The 15,955-nt window shown below is 41.2% G+C and overlaps 1 long non-coding RNA gene across 1 annotated transcript; it reads right to left on the minus strand.

The window, feature by feature from the left end:
* LOC110395095 lies at positions 1,183–11,609 on the minus strand. The gene is made up of 4 exons (XR_002436161.1): positions 10,157–11,609; positions 8,695–8,842; positions 4,747–4,838; positions 1,183–1,479 (listed from the first exon to the last, which is right to left on the minus strand). It is a non-coding gene; the product is annotated as an uncharacterized LOC110395095 (long non-coding RNA).

A 15,955-nucleotide genomic window follows, 5' to 3' on the forward strand; every position in this document is an offset into this window, starting at 1 on the left:
TCTGTGTTTCTCACTTTTATACTCAGTGTGATTTCTGTGAAGTCTTAGAAATTATGCCAGATATAAGGAGGTGCAACTCGTGGCAGAATTTCATCTTTATTACTTTATACTGATTCTTCCTAATTAATTCATTATGCCAGGTCCAAAAGCATGCTAGGTACGTATAAAGTTCTCATTTACTTCTTTATTTCTTATAATTTTGCTTCATACTGCAAAAGCATTTCCTGTAATTGAACCTCTGGATACCTATTGACTTTCTGTAAAACTGGCTGAAAACTACCATTCAGTTCTTATATTTTCACTGTTATTTATTCATCTGTAGGTTCCGTAATTTTTTAATTGGTTGCAACAGCTCATCTATATGAACACCTCACAGATGGAAAAGATTATTTCAATGATATTTCGTATCAAGGATATTACTGCACTGGAATGAGATCAGCAACTTTAGAATCATAGAATCAAAGAATATACCGAATTGGAAGGGACCCACAAGGATCATCAAGTCCCACTCCTGGCTCCACACAGGACCACCCAAAAATCAGAACATCTGGCTGAGAGCATTGTCCAGACATTTCTTGAACTTCAGCAAGGTCATTGCTGTGAGCACTTCCCTGGGGAGCCTGTTCCATTGTCCAGTCTCCCTCTCAGTAAAGAAACTTTTCCTGATATCGAGCCTGAACTTCTCCTGTCAGAGCTCCATGCCATTCCCTCAGATCCTGTTGCTGGTCACCAAAGAGAAGAGATCAGGTCCTGCCCTTCCGCTCCCCTCGTGAAGAAGCTGTAGGCCACCATGAGGCCTCCCCTCAGTCTTCTCTTCTCTGGATTGAATAAACCAAGGGACTTCAGCTGCTCCTCAAAAAGTCTTCCCTGCTAGACACTTCACCATGTTCATAGCCCTCCTTTGGACACTAATAGTTTTATGTCCTTTTTTGTACTGTGGCGCCCCAAACTGCACACAGTACTCAAGGTGAGGCCACATCAGTGCAGTGTAGAGTGGGACAGTCACCTCCCTAGACCAGCTAGAAGTGCTGTGCTTGATGAAACCCAGGACAGTTGATTTGTCCAGATCCCTTTGCAAGGCCTCTCCACCCTTGATGGAGTCAACAACTCCACCCAATTTAGTGTCGTCAGCAAACTTGCTGAAAGCACCTTCTAGTCCTACATCCAACTGCAGTATCTGAGGCACGGACTCAGATGTGAACAATCCAAATCATTTATTACAGGTTCTAACATCCCTTATATACATTCACAAGTTTTCTCTTGTAACTTTCCCACCCGCCTTTACGTGTCAACAAAGCATTTCACAAACACTCCTTAACTGTCCATGCAGGCGCTTATCCAATCAGAGCCATGAGTTGTTCCTTTTGCTTTTCTCTTCTTCTGGAGATGTCCTTGGTTCTCAGCCTTGCCTTCTCATGCTGTTTATCTTGCTTCGCAACTTCTGCTCTGAGTAGTCTTCCTTGTGTTCCCACATCCAACCTATTTATGAAAACATTAATGAGAACTGGCCCTAAAATAGAGCCCTGGCGAACCCCACCAGTGACCGGCTGCCAGCCTGATGTAACCCCATTTACTATAACTCTTTGGGCCTGACCCATCAGCCATTTGCTCATCCATCACATTATGTTTTTGTCTAGCAGTATGCTGGAAATTTTGACCAGAAAGACACTGTAAGAAACAGTATCAAAAGCTTTACTGAAATCCAATATTATCAACTGGCTTCCCTTGGTCAACTAGATGGGTGACCTTGTCATAAAAGGAGATTAAAGTAGCCAAACAGGAGCTTCCCCTCATGACCCTGTGTTGGTTATGACCAATGACCCCACTGTCCTTCAGGTGTTTTTCAGTAACTCCCAACATAATTTTCTCCATAATTTTACCAGCCATTGAAGTGAGACTGACCTCATTAGAGGTATATGGAGTTGAAATGAATGCAACATATATAGTGCTATATTAATTGTATTGCAGGTAGAGACCACAGATTCGCATGATGTAAATAGATAGTAATAAAGTGGGAAAAAGTCCTGCAAAATTCAGTAGTCCAAATTAAAACAAACCGACAGAATGTCTGGAACTGGAATGTACTGGATGCAGTGCAATACTAACACTAAATGGATATGGTCAGTTCCTGGCTTTTCTAATTGCGTTCATCACCAGAGTCTGGATAACTCACTACTAAATGATTTACCATTCAACTTCCCCCCAAAAAAGATTTTTATTTTGTATCACTGTGATGAACATAAGCTGCTGATAAAAAAGGAAAAAGCAATATTTGGGAAAGCAGCCATTGACTCCAACCGTCTTTGGTTTGAGTTGATGCTTTTTATTTCTGATATTAGCAGATTTGAGTGATAAGAATTTCTCTTTAATTTGCTCGGAGCATACCATGGGAGATACCAAAAAGTAACTGACTCCAGAACTGGACCACATGATTTGAACTTGGAAGATAGTAGATACTATATGTAGACTTGTTTAGCTCATGTTGCAGTCAGAGTGGACTGCATGCTGTTAACAATTGAGCTCCTTATCATTAGTTGCACAGACCTAGAAATAAAATTCTGATTGCCTACAGCCCTATCACATCTTTCAAACTTTTTGTGGAGAAAAGGGTCCATGCCTGTCTGATTAAGATATATTAGAACTTTTGTGCAAGAGGAAAAAAATAATCTTGAAATGTGTATTTTTAAAACCACTCTTTCCTATATTTCCATGGGCTGGGGTATTGTTGATGTGTTGCTCTGAACCAGGCTGTCTTCATTGTGGGAGGCTTCTCATGATAACTCATATCACTGATGCCTCAGAAGATGGAAACTCTATGTAACAGGTCATCAGAATTCATATTTCACAGAGGATTTTGTTGGATGATTGATTGACATATATAGCTTCACTGTCTTGTGCTTCTCAGTCAAGAGGGACTTGCTTCCAGCCAGTGAAACACAAAGTGCTGGGTTACCAATGAAATTGTTTTGTTGATTCATACATGACAGGTAACTAGCTTGCATCAGCTTGATCTTGATGATTTGAGGGTTTTATTGTGGTAAAACCTTTAAGCTTACTGAATGTTTGATAAACTTTGAGGTTAAAGAGTTCACTATTAGATCATCCACTATGTGGAGGGACAAAGTGCACTGATGGAGACCTGCTGGCCTCATTATTGTGTCGTGGGATGAGCCTGTCATCCCTGGGGTGCTGTCAAGGCCTCTGTGCGCTTGCCTTGTGTGAAGGCTACAGCACAGCTGTGGTGCCAGGCTCCAGAGGCTGGAGCCATGGCTGCCAGGGATGAGGAGGACCAATTCAGTGTTGCATTATGGGTTGCATGAGGGAAGCTGGCAGAGGCAGTTCACTGTGCAAGCAATGCTGTGGAGAACTGGACGCAGTACTCCAAGTGGACTCTCACGAGAGCAGAGTAGAGGGGCAGAATCGCCTCCCTTGACCTGATGGTCACGCTTCTCTTGATGCAATCCAGGATACAGTTGGCATTCTGAGCTGCAAACACACACTACTGGCTTGTGTTTAGTCTTTCATCAACCAACACCCCCAAATCCTTCTTCTCAGGGCTTCTCTCAAACCATTCTCTGCCCAACCTGTATCTGTGCTTGGAATTGCCCTGTTCCAGAGGCAGGACCTTGTACTTGGCCTTGTACTTAACTTTATGAGCTTGGCTTGGGCCTACTTCTCAAGCCTGTCCATGTCCCTGGATGATCAGAAGGCTGGAGCATTTCTCCTGTGAAGAAAGGTTGAGGGAACTGCGCTTGTTCAGCCTGAAGAAGACTCTGGGTAAACCTCAGTGCAGCCTTCCAGTACTTAAAGGGATCTTATAAGCAGGTAGGAGACCAAATTTTTACATCAGCAGATAGTGATAGGGGAAGGGGGAATGGCTTTAAAGCAAAAGGAGGAAATTCTTTACTCAGAGGGTGGTGAGGCACTGGCACAAGTTGCACAGATAAGGTGTGGATGCCACATTCCAGGAAGCATTCAAGACCAGGCTGGACGAGGCTTTGGGTAGCCTGATCTAGTGGTTGCCAGCCCTGCCTACAGCAGGGAGGCTGGAACTAGATGATCTTTATAGTTCCTCTCATCCCAAGCCATTCTATGATTCTATGATATGATTCTATGATCCTATGTCTGTTCCCTTTATCTGGAGGCAGGCAAAGCTTGCGCTCCTTTCTCTTTACATCAGACAGCCTTAGCAGCCTAACTCACCTTCAGCATCTGTGGTTTTAGGTGCCATGCCAATGGCAGTCAGGAAAGCAAACTGACTTTTAAACTGGAGTTATTTAAAAGCAAAAACATGAGGGAGGAAAGTGATCTGTAAAAACATATCAGTACAATCCATATGCACACCTTCCTTTTCCAGGTACTTTCTCATTCCTGGAACCTGGAGTGGGCCTCCAATATCTGAACAAGGTATGTCAGCATGTCCCCCTAAAACTCTTCAGAAACTGTCTTCCTCTTCATCTCATAAGAGAACTTTTCTAAGTATTCAGCAGCCATTCACAATCTAGTTTCTCTACTAAGCAATCCATACTGTGCATTTGACTGGAGTCAAGAAACCACGATGCAGCTGTCCAGCTTCGCTTACTAGCCTTTCATGTGTAAAATAGTGTTAGTATCTGCAGAGAGGACATGCTGGAATCTCAGCTAGTCTTCCAGCATCCCCTGTTGCATTCACCAGCACACGGGCATAAAACAAGCACTCTAACAATCTCTGATATACCGAATCCACTTCCTGGATAAAATACATACATTATTACAGTCCGTAATGTTGATTGCTACAAATCAGCTTCATATCTGCTGAATCACCCCTGTGGGCAGTAGATAAATAGATACAGAGAGACCTTAAAAAAAAAAAAACACACAATGTTAAGATCATCAATTAAGGCATTAAAGATCATGTGGCACAGCAGAACAAAAGAAAATTGAACACAAAAGCAAAAATGCGTGGATTTAGAGAATGAAAAAATGAGAACAGAATCAGCATGGGTAAGAAAGTTACTTATGTAAGGGTTTTGAAGTTTATCACTTGCAACTTTGACACCAGTGAAAATGTACTGGCCTGCATATATATGAAACCAGCATTTTTTCTAATGGCACATCACATCAGTAAAATATTAGATTGTTTTTTTGCCCCTCAGATAAGTCAGAAACTCATGACACACCACCAACAAACTTAAGCTATTCGCTTTTGCCTGCCATACAAAAGAGATCACCTATATTATTGAGCTAAAAGCAAAAAACCTTTAAAATACCAGCAGCAGTAGTGGTGTTGTGCCCTTACACAGTGGTAAGTGAATGAAGGAATCACACTTGAGCAGCTAGATTGCAAGCAAGTACATTTGACAGCCTGCTTACATAACTGTCTGCATACAACGCTGCTCTGCCAGACTCTGGAAGTGTGAGCCCTGGGGACTCAGTAGACGACCCCCGGCTACTGAGAGATCCTTCCCAAGAGGAGGGGAATAAAATAAGTACTTTTTTGAAATGACACTTATGCCAAGTGCATCTGGACTTTCCTGTTTCCTTGTGAGATTCACAACATCATACTTTTAAAATGCTTTTCTCTCCTTTGCTGTATCCAGAACAAGGGCAACAGGCAGAACTGCGAGATCTGGCTGTGGAAAAAGGGCTGTGAAGGGAAGCAAGAGAAAAAAAAATATGCAGCCCTTTCCCTTTATCATTCAGTTGGCAACACCAGCATGAAAACATTCTCAGAAAGCAATGCTGTTTCTGAGCTGACTGCTTCCCTTCACATTCTTCACCTGCGATACTTCTACAGTCCCAGCTAAATGCTTTCTGTTTTTAAAAAAGGCTATTGTATTTTTGCTTGCTGGGCATATACAATGCCTTCTGACTTGCCTCACTCATCCTAAGCCCATGGTTTTCCTTTAGTGTAATAAAGGTAGCAAGGAGCCTACCCAGCAAGCAGGTGGTGTTGCTGACCCACCTGTGCCACAGCAGCAGGAAGGCACCTTCCTCAGAGCTGGCTTCCCAGGACCAGCTCGCTGCCAAGCCGCTCGGTGTGGTGACATGCTGCCACTGGAGTTTAATTCTACCTTTAATTACACAGAAGTGGCTAATTCATGCTATAAATCATATCCCATCATACAAACTTCTGGCATCTCATTTTCTTTGTGTGAAATTATTTAATGCGTCTGACTTTGAGGTGAGGAACTCTTTAATCTTGCTGATGTTTGGAAAAAGATTAATAGATTATTTGTTACTGTTTTAATACATGCAGTCCACAAGCAGCAATCAGCTGTCACCTGTTCACTTCATAGCTGCTAATTGGCTCAGGGTATAGGTTTTATTTCCACTCTGAAGCTCCAAGCTTATGTTTATTAAAATATAATTACTTTAATGTAATTGTTTTGAATTATTACATCTCCTTACTAAGTAGGACATAGTTAAAACAACTAAAAGTGTTTCTTGATCAGAGCTGATTTTCTAACTAATTATGGAAATAACCACAGGAAAAAAAATGAAAACAAACACCAAATTTCAATGTAGGTTGCTTTCCTCATGTGAATTAATTACAATCTTTGTACCTGCATTAGGGCAGCTCTTAAAAAATAGGTTTCTTCACCTATAGTTTCTGCTTCACTCCACAAACTTCAAAATACATAAAATTTGCAATTTTAGGGTCAACGGTTCAAGGTCTGCCCACTGTTCACAAAATTTTAATAGCAAAGATTGAGAAAAGCAAAGGGCTCATATATTTGTTTCACCAGCACAAACTTTAGGCTCAGACTAATATCAGAAACCTCAAATTTGTGAAGAGTGTTCTGCAAGGAGAATTTAAGTATTTCACTACCTCGCGGTTTCCAAAGTCAAAATTGATTCCAAATGTGTGTTTTGCAGTTTTCTTCTATCTTCAATAATGTCCTTGCAGAGGCCAAATCTTTAATAGATTGGCAGGAAGGTTGAAGAAGAAAAACTGATCAACGAGGCTAGACTTTGGACTGCTTACATATTGGCTTACTATGGTGCAGTTTGAACTCATTTCTAATTTCCAGGAAGCTTATCTGCTCAAGTTCAGTTGCTTTACATAAATTTAAATTCCCAAGTAGTCTACATTTGAACAGTTGGCTGAATTTTAACCTGCACAAAACCTCAGAAGTAAAATTCAGAAACCAGCCTGTCTAACTGCCGGTGATGGATCCAGACCACTGAGACTTCAAGTTCCCATGGTTATAAGTGTCCATTCAAAGACCTTCACTTTAAAACATCCTTTTTTTTCTAGGTCATTTTACCATGGCCTTTGCCCTCTTACATCCCTGCAAAGCTACAAAAGCAAATTTAATTAATTAAATTTACACTTCCTATACCCCCTATGGGGCAAGCATTCCCAGAATGACACAATGCAGTGTTCACTGCATTTTAGACTGGGTTCTTCATATCACTAAGATGATAAGTACTGGGCTGGAAATGTAGAATTGCAAGAAAGAAATCTCCACTGAACACAGATTCAGGTTATATGGAAGTAGTGTGATCTGGCTTACATTCTTCAATTGGGACAACCTAAGGGAGGCCCCAGTTCCAGCCAAGCTTTTTAAAATTTTCTGGGTGCACTGCTCACACTGAAGATGGCACTACGTAGCACTACTTTAAAGCCGGGCTGCATGAAACAATGTGAATTGTTGTCATTTCATGGGTGTTTTACCTATGAATCTGAGTATTCAATGTTTTTAATTAAAATCCAGATCCTAGATTTACATCTGCTTGGATGAGTATGGAGCAGAACTTTGAACACCGATCAAAAAGCTGCATAAAATTTTAAAAGTAAAATAATAATAACAAAATATTTAAACAAATCAAAAGAAATCCCATTATCATTAGGTAGCTCCCATGATTTTCAAGACCAGATTCATGCATTTTGAACTCTAGGGTGTAGTTAAGGAACAACTATGAATTAAGTCTCACTCATCCCACCCATCAATCTGCGTGACAAACTCAGCTGCGCTAACCCCATGCACTTCTGAGGTGCTGAGGCTGGCCTGACATAATTTAAGACTAAGACGTAAGAGTTATCTAGAGACCAGAAAAGGAATGTCAGTAAAGATGGCAGCAGTGCTTAAACCAAGCTGCAGGAGCAGCTGCTTTGGCAAGGGGTACTGTGGCAGCATGATGCCTGAAAGGAATGCTGTGAGTGCGGTGCAGTCTTGCAAGGAAGAGAGAACGATTTCCTTCTCTTCGTGGCAATTTTTAAGACTGAAATGGAAAAGGGCAGGCATCTGCCAAAAGAGCAGCAGGGGATTCCCTGGGCACCTCCTCTACCCCCACAGGTATCCCAGACACAGCAGGCGCAGGTTCTGCAGCTGCTTGAATCTCTTCTGCAACAGACCCGTAGCTCTTGCAGCATAAGAACTGAGTTCTGCATTTGTGTGCCTCTCTAAGTCATTACCATCAAGAAAGTAGAAAGATTAAATCTGGACCTGGTTTGTGAATTCCAGTTTTGCTTTTCTAATTAACTGTTTTCGCTTCTCCATTCTCTAGTCCTTGCTTAACTGTTTGTTAGTTTTGGTCTCATGTTGCTGAAGATTTAAGCTTTGCAGCTGAAGAATGATTTTCCTCACTCAAGATGTGTACAACGCTCAAGCCAGCCTGCTCAGTGCTACCATAATATCAGCAAATTGTAGTATTCTCTGCTCTTTAAACTGGAGTGCAATTTTGCTGCTGCAAGAATCCAAGTCTTACCAAATATGGGGCTTTTATTCCATTCCTGCCACTCCACAGAAAAAGTAACTTAGTCACTCAGTTGCATACCACACACCAGCAACATCCTCCCTTCCTCTTGGCATGTAGTGGATACAGCCTGGAGTTCTTTTCTATGCTGAACAAGCATCTGTCGGAAGGAATACCTGTATATTAGTATCATCACAGCAGAGAGGCTATGGTACCCTCAAAAAGATAGCAGCTGGCAGCAAATTACTTCTAAAACAATTTGTTAAGTGGGAATGTGCTCTAATTTTGAGTGGCTGTGGGGAAAGAGATTGGCTGAGAGAAAAATGTGGGCTCAAGGAACTGGCCCAGGTGACCTAGGACAGCTCACTGTGCTGGGGTTTGACCTCCCTGCCACATGTTTTAGCACTTCTGTATTCAGGAAGCTCTTCAAAGCTCTTGAGGAAGGTTTAATGCACTGCCAGAAGGGAGTTTCTTATGCCATGATCTGCCTCCTAATTCACGCCCTACTATTTTTCCTTTCTTCTTTACCCCCGGAGGAGGTGAGGCTGGCAGACGCACAGAGCAACACACAAGGTGGAAGAAACCCTGCAGCCACTGATACAGTGGAGCCAGTCCTTACTGCAGAGGTCAACTTTCAGCAAGGCTTGATGTGTTCAGAAGGGACCTGTCAGTTTTCTCCTGTCTGCAGAACTTTGTGTGATAATCAGTGGTGCTCTAGAGCAACAACAAACACCCATGCTTTGTCAGATACGCGGATATCAGCACCTGCCAATGTTTAAATAAAATAATTACAGGACCTGTAATACTTGCTGGGGAACTATTCAGCACTCACTAACTCTAGTTGTCCAGCTCAACTAAACTTTTTGCAGAAAGTTCTTTCACTTTGGCATTAGGCACTGCAGCATCTGACTGACCTTCTGCCAGTGGGGCAAGGAGGACTGCTCTGGGGAGCTGCAGCTGCTGAATAACAAAAGTAACAAAATCTGATGTGGATTCTGCTCATAATAAAAAGGATGAAAAACATGACCCCAGCCAAATTCCTGTGTGAGTTGTAAGGATGGGTGATTCTAGGAACCATAATAACAATTAACTCAGCCTGCAGCCATCCAAATGAAGAGGAATACACAGAGACTGTGGCAGAAAAGAGGCTTGCAACAATGCTTTCTTCTTGTTGTAGAGAAGGAAAGGAACAACATGGATCAGCAACAAAACCTGGGGAGCAAGTTGGTCATCACAGAGAAACAAAACAGCAAGTTTTTAATGTCAACATAAGAAACGCATAACATGATGTAATATAGAGAATGTTCTCAAGAATCTAGATGAAAAATAGAAGTTTCAGCCTTGTGAAGCTATGATGATAGATCAGAAGGCATCAATGCAGCAAAAAAAGTGCCCTCTAGACAAGGGCGAACGAGTTACAGTTTGCTATCATTTTTCAGCACCTTCTAATAAAAAAAGAAAATCACAAATCAACCTTAAATCAAAGGATGAAAGTGTTCAAAGAAACAGGAACGGTCCATATCCTCACATATGCTGCCCAGAAACTCCACAGTGAAAAACAAAACACCATTTGGGCTGTCCAGAAAATCTATGCATTTGGTCACTTCTGGAAAGGAAAAAAAAAGAAGAAAAATACGGGTTATACAAGCTGGTCATTATGAGATTTTTGTATTTAACTTTAGCAGCGTTAATTTGGTTTGCTGTAAAATAATAAAATTTCAGAAGAGCTGAAATGTTGAAATTTGCTCACAGGTTTAAATTGCCATTTGCTTATGTCACAGATGTCCCATTTCAGAGAAAGTGTTGAGGATTTTTGTTGCACAGCTTCTGGGTAAGTGATTTTCAGTAGCTGGGGCCCAAGCACTCAGCTCACACAGGCCTGTACTAACGTGGCACTATCCACCTATTCCGGAGGCCAGGCCAGCAGCAAATATTGCAGTGCAGCAGGAGAGTGGAGGGAGTGCAGGAGCGCACATGCTGAGGTGAAGTGCCTCAACCCCTCTGAAACGGAACCCAATCTTAACAGGGGGAAATCTTCTTGGAATAGGCTACTCTGCCAGTTAAAGAAACTGCTTAACCCCTATGACCACCTCATAGACAGCCTTCCAAATTATTTCTTCTGACTGTCCTAAATGAAGTAACAATGACTGTTTTTCAAAGAAGTTGTAAAATCACACACTTCATAAAGACCCAATACCGCTCTTGAATGTGGATGGTGAAATCTTCACCAAGGCATATACAAATAGCCTAGCACCTTTCTGACATCCATTATCCACACTGACCAGTCAGGGCAATCCCTTCACAGGCAGGCCAACAACAATATAAGGAGGTTATTAAATATTATTCATTACCCTCTATGGAACAAAATAGAAGCTTACTTAGCACTTTTGATTCCAAGAAAACATTTGATAGGATCCTAAGGGATGTTTTGTTCTTTACTTTAGAAGTTTTTAATTTTGGCTCTGGGTTTAGATCATGGATAAAAATGTTTTCCCAAAAAACTATGCCTTGGTGATAACAGCTTGAAATCCCTCCCATCTTCCCTTTTGATTTAAGAAGAATGAGGTAAGATTGTCTCTTCTCCTGCTACATTTGCTATCCTCATCACACTCACTGGATTATAAGGGAATAGCTGAGAGGCAGGAATACTAGAACTCAGTCTCTCAGATTGTTTTGGAAAACTAACTTAGCTTCTCCCGTATCATCTGCCATGTACTCATGTCACAGCTAGGACTCAAAACCAATTTACTGTAAATCAGCAGCAATTCCTATGGGTCAATTTTATTAAAAATATATAGAAGCAGTGAATTCTTAAGTGAAATGAGCTTGAAATATTGTAAAGAGTCTGGTAGAACTATGACTTATTTTTCAAGAAAATACACCAACTCTAGTAAAACAAACAATAAACAAACCAAAAATTAGGTGAATTGTAGACATCTGGAAAAAGTTTTCTAACATTTAGCCTTCTATTCTTTTCAAACCAAAGCAATTTTTTAACTCTTGTTCATTTACTCATTAAAAAACACAGATAAAACCATGAAGCAAAGTGTGTTTTTTTTGTTTGTTTTTTTTTTTGGTAGAAAACCAAGATGGAATATGTAGCATACTCAAAAGAACTACCTCCTACTTTCTCATTAAGTTAAAAGAAAGAAAGAAGAAGAAATGAGCCGAGGCCATTTTGGGTACTAAAACCCCACCCTCCAAGGTGTTTTTTTTGCATTTTCCATTGCCAGTATTTTCCTCTTCTAAAATAAAATGCCCCTGCTCACTTCTGAAAACCCAAGAGAAACAAATGGCTAGGAGGCTGATAAAGAGTCTGATCCTCTAAATGCAAATTAACTGCAGCAGCTCACATGAATGAAGTTCCTTAGAGCTAGGACAAATTCTGTGCTAACAGGACCCTTCAACTAGGATCAAAAGAAAACAGCAACTTTTCACAGCTGGCACTGTTGGCCTCAGCAATATTTTTAAGAAAGATAGGGGGATGGCAACATGTTGCCTGATGTTAAGAAGACCTTTGTCACCTTAGTTTTGGAGTCCAAGGGACCTCCACAGCAATACAATAGAGGCCTAGAGCTGTCAGTCTTGCCTCCTGTCAATGGTTTACGGGCTGGTTTGGCCCGGTTCCATGACGAATGGGGTGGGGGACCCACAGACCCACATCCCGGGAAAGGGAAAAGGGAAAAAAGGGTAGGGAGATGGGCCTAAGAACAAAACAGTGGCAACGATCTGAGGAGAAACAAACTAATTTACTAAATAAGATATCGGAATGCAAAATAACACACTATAATACAATATAATTACAGTTTAAGCTAGTAGATCCAATACAGTGAGAGAGAGAGTGTCCAAAATTAAGTTAGGCCTTACTGTAATACCAACGGTGAGACAGCTGGGGAGGGAGATGCTGCTGGGACAAGAGACGGGACGAGAAGAAGGAGGAACAGGTCTCGTGATGTGCGAGTTTTTATCTTTCCCTCTGACTGGAAAACGGTAACAGGGGAGCAAAGTCCTCTGGGGAATATAGTAGTCCTTCTCTTCTGAGAGCCAGGTACATACACTACATGATGTTATGATGTGGAATACCAATAACCAAAAATCTTAAAACCATGACACCTCTCTGCTGCAAACCAGCAGAATGACAAAAAATAGCTAAAGATAGAAAGCTCTCTTGGAGACTATGCACTAACGGTAAGACTGACAGTACATTACCCAGCGGATGGTACATTACCATTACCAGAATCAGATACTAAACTGGCACTTGAAGAAGCTAGAACAACCTTATGCTGCTTCTAAATCGATTTGTGTCAGTTATGCAAACTCCAATATAGGTGAGGTGAACAATACAGTGCATGGCTTCAGGTCTGAGTGGTCACTGTTAGGGCAACATTTCATTACCTTTTAATTTGATTTTGATGGTCATGGAAAGTATTTATACACAAAATTATTGATATCATTGATTCTTTCTGAGGTTCAGTGATTAACATAGGGCAGCATATTCCAACAGCACACGAAGAGATTTCAGAGGGTGAAGAAACAACAGTAATACCTTCTAAGCTCTTGGATACGGAGTTCAAAACACCTATTTTAGCTGGCTAAATATTACGCACCATATTTTAACTAGTCAGTTTAGACTGTGTCATTATCCAAATGGAGAGACATCACCAGAGGAAATAAACCACCCTTAGAGCAACTCTCTTAGGGTAAATCCCTGTGAGGTCAATGGCGCTTGCAGGCTTTGCTTGACTACCTGCTGATGCCTACATCCATGCTGCTCACTGCAGCTCCCTTTACAGACAATGACAATTGAGGCACAGCAGCCCAATATGGCATGATAAAGTCATTTGTGACTGTCTATTATATGGCCCATTTACTTTTATCTTCTGAATCACAATCTATGAATTTGATGATGTGATGACAAGAAAGATATGCCACGGGGTTTAGTTATGAATTATAAATTGTTAAACAAAAACCTTAACTGGCAAGATTTCATATGTAAAAGAAAGCAAACTTTTGCTCTACCAAAAGTAATAGTTAACCTTTTTGTTTGCTCATTTTAATGACTGAAAATAACAGATTTCTGATTGGAGATATCCTGTCAAATTACAAAACTAACTTAGAACAGCTAAATCCAGGAAACCTGAAGTACTCCATATTAGTTCCAGTAATGAAATCCTTTATGAATAGAAAACAGTACAAAACTATGTTTCTATTGCACAGTAGGTATCTGCACAAGCAACCTTTCATCACAGCTCCAGATAGCTCAATTCTATGGGAGTGTATCAGCAGAAGCAGCTGTCCAGATGACCTACATTTTAACAGGACATTAATAGGAAGCAGATTTTACATCTGTATATGTGTCAGGGGACAGATGTATTGTTGGCTTGAACAAAGTTTCAAAGAACAGAGTTTCACCTCACCATACAGATGAAAGGAATGGGCAGTTTCCCTTTGGAAGCCTTCTATGAAGTGATCTGTTTAGTGACTCAGTGTAGACATGAGCGGACCCATTCAAAATAGTGTTAGAGAGGAGAATAGAAAAAGACAAAAATGAGAAGGGAGAGGAAAAAAAAAAGTGTTTTTATTACTGAACTGAATGTAAAAAAGCTGGGAGGTTGGGGGAAGGAGGAGATGGACTGTGCATCATAGTAACTTAGTTAGATTTCTCATTCCAGTGCATGCGTTAGCAACAGGTAATTAGGAGATGAAGACTCTTCCAACCAATCATACTGCTATTTATGTATATTTAGCCATTCCTCAGTGATGAGGAGTTCTGGGCAAGCATTCTCAGAGCTACTGCCTTCTCTGCGGCCCTTGCATCACCATCCAAACTCTGCAGTCATCATCTAGAAATTTATACCTCACATCTAACTACTGTTTCAGTAGAGGAAACACTACACTATTTTTTACCAAGCAGACAGCTTGTGATGATACGCAGCTTTTAAAAGTCTTCTGAGATGCTGTGTGTATGATAATGCACTGTTGGCAGCATGTCAAGGAGAGAGCTGCAGAAGCAATCATGTTTTGAGGAAGAGGCAACAATTAAAGTCTGGTTTCTGCAGCTCAATGAAGAATTGACAGAAAAGGAAACAGTTATTACATTAAATTACCAACACTTTGTTTACTTATCCTCCAAACAATCACTCTTGACCTCTTACTGAAACAGTTAAAAATAAAACCTCAAAGAATATTTGAAGAAGAGCCACAGGCATTTCACAGAAGTTGGTGTTTCCCATTGCCCCTTAAGACATTAGGGCTTTCCTCCTACACCATGACACGTTTCAGATAGAAACAGCTGCAGGCACTAAGCTTTTAAACAAGGGGCCATTTGCATGAGGGTTTTTTTTGTAACACTTTTTCACTTGCTCTAACAATGATTGGAGTCCAAGAAGGCAGGGCCCCAGGCAATTTAAGCACCATGTCATCTGTCCTCATTGAGTGCACAACTGCATGGAATGGTGCTTGAAAGGCTGGCAGCTTGAGAAGCTCCATTTGCCTTGCCATCCTCCCTGCTGTGGCTGCTTCTGCAGGCAAGGGGCTGGAACTGCAAAGCAGGGAGAAATGAGCCTCGGGACTCAGGGCCATGCTTCTGGGGAGTGGGTGGATCTTCTGGTCATACCGGTTCTGTCTGCAAAACAGGCACACTTGGAGATGTATGTATTCCTTGAAAGCAGTTTCCATTGCTGGTGTTATTCTTCAGGACAGCAGTTACAACATACTGTGCTATATGTACTCTTCCGCATGGAATGACAGCAGGTGTTGAAGGCACGCAACTGTACAGATTTTGTTTTTAATAACTTTGAATCAGACTTGGCAATTAAAAACACAAGTGATAAATATTTTAAACTAAATATTTTTGTGACAGTGACTAGACAGCCTCTGTGTAGGCAGAAAACCCTCACAAAAGCTGTGCCCAAACTCAGGCATTTTTGGATCTGTTTATCTGCATTGCTGTATTAATGTTATGAGGGGCTACAGCCCTGCTGACCTTGCTGTTCTAGTTCAGCCACAGAAGTGACCACTTTTGACAGTTGTTGCAAATATTTAATGGGTTACCCTGCCCTACCTCACGGCAAAAACCTTTTTCTCATAGCTCTTTAGAGGTTTAGATAAGTGGAAGCGAGCCCTAGCTGAGGCAATAGGGAAGAAAAGGTATGGGCACTCTGTCGCTTTGGGATAGCTGTATCATCCCTTTACCCTTTACTCCTACAGAGCACTTCTCCAGTAGATGTGTCAGTTGTGCCTTTCTCCATATGCTCAGAGTAAGCAGAAGGTG

Source organism: Numida meleagris, chromosome 2, assembly GCF_002078875.1.
Source record: "Numida meleagris isolate 19003 breed g44 Domestic line chromosome 2, NumMel1.0, whole genome shotgun sequence".
NCBI classification, from domain to species: Eukaryota; Metazoa; Chordata; class Aves; order Galliformes; family Numididae; genus Numida; species Numida meleagris.